The sequence below is a fragment of the Montipora capricornis genome, chromosome 8 (assembly GCF_036669925.1).
Source record: "Montipora capricornis isolate CH-2021 chromosome 8, ASM3666992v2, whole genome shotgun sequence".
In the NCBI taxonomy this organism is placed as follows: domain Eukaryota; kingdom Metazoa; phylum Cnidaria; class Anthozoa; order Scleractinia; family Acroporidae; genus Montipora; species Montipora capricornis.
In genome coordinates, this window is record NC_090890.1 from 15,083,264 (window position 1) to 15,088,263 (window position 5,000).

General features: G+C 41.2%; 1 protein-coding gene across 2 annotated transcripts in view; it reads left to right on the forward strand.

Annotated features, from left to right (window-relative positions):
* Positions 1–2,807: 2,807 nt before the first annotated feature.
* Positions 2,808–5,000, forward strand: part of LOC138014603 (NLR family CARD domain-containing protein 3-like) — a 203,076-nt gene continuing 200,883 nt past the window's right edge. The window contains exon 1 of one of the 2 annotated variants that reach the window (XM_068861729.1): positions 2,808–3,000. The gene's annotated coding sequence lies outside the window, so the exon portion shown is untranslated. The remainder of the gene's footprint in view (positions 3,001–5,000) is intronic. The other variant, XM_068861731.1, reaches the window with a different exon arrangement.

The following is a 5,000-nucleotide window of genomic DNA, read 5'->3' on the forward strand; positions in this document are numbered from 1 at the left end:
GGTGTACCACAAGACTCGGTTATCGACCCAGCACTATTTCTTTTTTAATTAAATCAATTAGGACTTTCCGAATGGCATTAAGTCCAAAGTCAGGCTCTCCGCTGATGATACTATCATGTACCTTGCTATCAACAACAGCAAAGACTTTCAGCAGATTCAGCACGACTTAACACTTCCTCAGAAGTGGGGAGAGGAATGGCTCATGCAATTTAATGCCTCGAAGTGTGAAGTACTTCGCGTCTCGCGTGCACGCACCAAGATCCCGTACACCTACGTATTGAATGGTACTCCACTTAAAGAGCCTGACCTCCACCAAATATCTCGGTATCTTCATTTCAAAAGATCTTAAGTGAAATAAATACAGAGATGTAACAGCAGCCAAAGCCAATCGCTCTCTAATATCGAATACGGTGCAGCAATTTGGGACCCTAGACCAGGTGTAGAAATAACGGCACCCACAAGATCGAAATTGTACAAAGGCGGGCCGCTAGGTCAGTGGACTCTAAAGAGGTATCACAATACCTCTAGCGTCTCAAACATGCTCCAGGACCTTGGCTGGAGGTCACTAGAACAAAGGAGAGCGGATGCAAGACTCTCTCTCTTGTACAAGATCCACAGTAGACATGTTCCAATTAACACCTCCGATCGACCCATGACACGTAGATCTCGCCATTCCCACAATAATAGCTTCATCTCCCTCTGTACCAGTACCTCGTCTCACCGCTTATCCTCATAAATAAACAATTCGGAAATCGATCTTCCAGTGCGATCGCCTTCCGACACAAAACTGCGGCGACGCCATGCTTTCTCTGATGCCAGTTTTTACAAACACCCTGTTGCATCAAGCAAACACTGTTTGGATTCTTGACCTTCCCTTTCTTCGTCTGCTGACGAAAATACCACGACCAAGGAAGAACGAGAGTGACTTTTCAAACTTTTGGATCTGTCACATCGTGATATGAAAGAAATCGTGGTCTTGCCGCGTTTTAACCTTTAAACGCATCCATTGATTTTGGGTGGACGTCAATCAAATGTTTCCATTACAACAGGCCTGTTCACTTGGCGGCAGTCGAATTCGTCATGGAAAAATATTAAGTCCGCCGAAATCAATGACAAAAAAATCGTTGAGGGGCGCGTGTGACTGGTAATGGCTGTAATTACCCACTCGCTTAAGCTACCTGGTTTAATTTGGTTACCTAAATTCAATGGAGGTTCTATTGAAGTTTACCGACTCGCTCAGTTGGGGAAGGAACTATTTTCAAGGGATTTAAGGGCCCACTGACGCATTTTTTGGGGTGTGTTGCTAAAGGCTGGTTTCCAAATAATCGTCCCTGTCGCTAGAATCGTCTCTGTCACTTGAAAAGAGCTTCCCGTGGTGAAAAACGACACATGCGATTGAAGCGATTCTTGCGATACCTTGGTTTCCATTAAATCGTTTGTATCGGATCAAACGGTAAAAAAGACTGGCACTAGGGTTTTTTTTTTGCCGACTAAATCAAAATTAAAATGGCAGCAGTCAAACGAAGAAGAAGACTTTTGGCTTGTTATTTGCTTCTCCGTGTTATTTTGCGAAGAAGAAGAGAGAGAGAAAATCGAAGAAAGCATCGGTTTTGGGTTCGGCCGATATATGTTCTTCTGTTCTTATAATCCTTCGAAAATTTGTTATAAAGACATTCATACCGCTGTATTTCTTCCATAAATGTAGAGGTGTTATTCGAGTTGCTTGCCGCCATTTTGAAGCGTGTATATAGACGTGAAGTAAGCAATCAGGTGCATCATGGGATATGTCCCAACGCTTCTGTCGCTTCTATCGTTTGAACCCGGTTTCCATTAAAAATATGCGATCGCTTGAGAGTCTTTTCCGGTCGTCTCTGTCGCAAGGATAGAACTCGAGTCTATCTCGGACGACTGATCGTTTCTGTCGCAAGGATCGCCCGGGATCGTCCCGGGTGATCGCTAGAGCGTTTCCATATGATCGTCCCTGTCGCTTCCAAAAATTTGAAGCGACAGAAACGATTGTAACGACAGGGACGACTATTTAGTAATTTGAGAGAATTTCGCATTATTTTGGTCAGCTTCCAACTTTTGTAAGCCAATGACCCTAAATATGACGTCATCATACCACACCCATGGTCACGTGACCAATAAAAGAAAACTCTAAATTTGTCTCCGTGCTACGCAATTTGGGTATTTAATCGATGGTTTGATAATTTGTATTCGTTTTTGCATCCTGCCAAGCATCGTTTTCTTTTTATTTTGAAAAATGTTCTTTTTAAAGACATAAATGATACTGAAATACCCATAACGTTTTCAAAAAAGATGATTTTAAAAAATCAATGCTTAGCTATATCTGTATTTGGGGATGAAACGTGCCATGTAAAAAAATAATTAATTCAATTTAAAACCGCCGGAAATTTAGCTTTTTTCTCAAACCGGAAGTCAGTTCGTTTACGCATGCGCAGTTGATCTGAGAACGAGCGCGAGGAAGGGCGAGGAAAAACCTTCGATGGAAACAACAGTTTGTGCGGTGACTTTTGCTTGTGAGTGGGTTTTCTTGTCAGCTTATGAGATGATGACGTCAGTTACTGGAAGTAACATTTCACTTCCTTAGCAACGCGCGAAAAATCCGTCTGTGGGCCCTTTTGTCACTCTCTAAGCGTTCACTAGTCTCCTTCGCAGCCGCTCGGGCCGGAGTCGCGTGGGGAAGGGGAGCGTTGCGTGACTCCGGCCCGAGCGGCTGCGAAGGAGACTAAGCGTTCTCAGGCTCAGGCTCCGCATCTGACAGAATGTGACGTCACGTCGTCTCCAGGAATTCGGGCGTTTGCGTAGGTTGTCTTCCATATTTTTCCTTGTGGTGTAATTTTTGATTCGTTTACATATATTGTAGTTAAGCTTGCAATCATGGGGTAGCATTAGTATTTTCACCGGACCAACGTTGTCAATATGTAGCCATTGTATCTGATAGCGCTTTTTCGTGGGGAAACTGAGAAGACAACGAAGGTAAGACTCTTTCCACGATTCATCGATCCCTTAATCGTTAATCTGTTATTACAAAAGGGAAAAACAGATTCTATTGATTTGATTATATGTATTACAGAGTGGAATGTTCAAAAGTAATTCTTACTCTATAAAATAACTTCGATTCCATTAAAAATCAGCTGCCTTTTATGTTCCCCATTCCTTGTGGAGGTACAGGCATGTATGCCATGCCGGAAGTCGGAAAGAATTGCTTTCAGGAAGGACCAACTAGAAGAGGAAATGTTTACCTTTTTAATTTATCATGAGCCAAGAGTGCATGCATTTGAGATAAAATGCTTCAAGATAACAGACAACCTACAGTAAATAACAAACTTTGATTGCAATTATTACAAAAACGCTGTGTGACTATTCCTAAACGAGATTACACAACTTATTACTGGTGGTTTTCAAATTAAAATCCAAATGCACCCAAGATTTCCATAGCTCTATGTGCACAACATTTGTATATGTAACAGTACTCTGCACAGTCCAATTTGAAAAAAAGTGGACGAAATTCCGAGGAGGAACTGATGATCGTAATTTGATTATGCAACATGAGGGGACAGGCGTTTTTTCCTCTATAATTTTCCCCAATTTTCTGCTGTTAACGGAGTTATGTTCCCACAAGTGTGTTTCTGGGACACACACAACAATCAGGTAGATTGAAAATCGCTGCTGGAATAAAGGTTTGGAGTCCAAATTGCCTGGAACATAGAGGTTATACAATGACTTAAATTGGTACGACACACTCCACTGGAGATAGCTGATATGCATATTCCGATCCATTTCATGATCTCTGAGGGAATCGCATGCTTTGTATCAAACGCAAGGGAGTATGACGCTGCAATGGAGCTTTCTGTGACAATGACTAGGCCCATGTTTATGCCATGTTCGAAGAAAATCACTTAAGAATGAAATTCTTTTAATCCACTGGAGTGGAAATGAGAGGCTATAATCAACAGAAATGTTAGAAGCTGTACAAGGGCATAGATGAATGCAAGGTTACTACTGCCCTGTTTTCAGACTTTAGCAAGGCATTTGTCAGCATACAGTACATGTACATCATATTTGGAACATTGAAGAAACTTTGTTATCTAGGCATCTCTGACAATAAGGGCAAATGGTTTGCTAGTTACTAGACTAGAAGAGTACAACTTACACGTATCAAGACTTCATTGTCTGAGTTTTTTTAATCAAGCATGGCATTCCACAGGGCTCCATTCTTGGCACACTTTTGTTCAATCTCTGTGCCAATGAGCTACTGCCTGTTTGTGCTCACTGCGGGATTCAAAGCTATAATTTTATCTGTCTTTTTCTAACAAGAACATAGACAGTGTCATGGAAGACCTCAAGAGCGACTAAATGCACCTTGCCTCCTGGTGCTGTACAAATATGCTACCTATCAACCCCAGCGAAAAAAGATTCTGTCTTTGGATCTTCACGGATTCTTAAACAATTACATAGTCATACCATTCGTCATGTTCGTATAAAAACAGCTTACCATTGTGGATACAGTTGATGAGGTGCATGGTGACCATGTACACTATAAGTGGAGAAACTATAAATCTTTTAGGTCCGTGTAAGCCTGATGGTAATGTTTACCGAAATCAGAGACAGTATAAACAGTGCTGCAAGTTTAAAACAAACTTTTTAATTACAAATAATGAAACAAGAAATTCCATAATTAGCGAGTGCATTGCTCTGAACTATCAAGTCCGTTGTGAGCTGGCTGGGTGGGAGTTCATTTTACATCTTGTACAAAGTGAATGATGATAGAGAAAATATGTGAAATATCGTATAATTTACTTGAACTGCAGAGTTAAAGTGATAAATTTTGGAAACAACAACTCATGCAAAAAAATTGCAATAGAAGCTGCCGAAAAAAACAAGCTTAAATGTGGTTAAATTTATTTAAGCTTGCAATGTAGTTATACTCAAGACCTTGCTAGCCAGTGGGCATTAGTGGCATTGGTGCAGGGCAC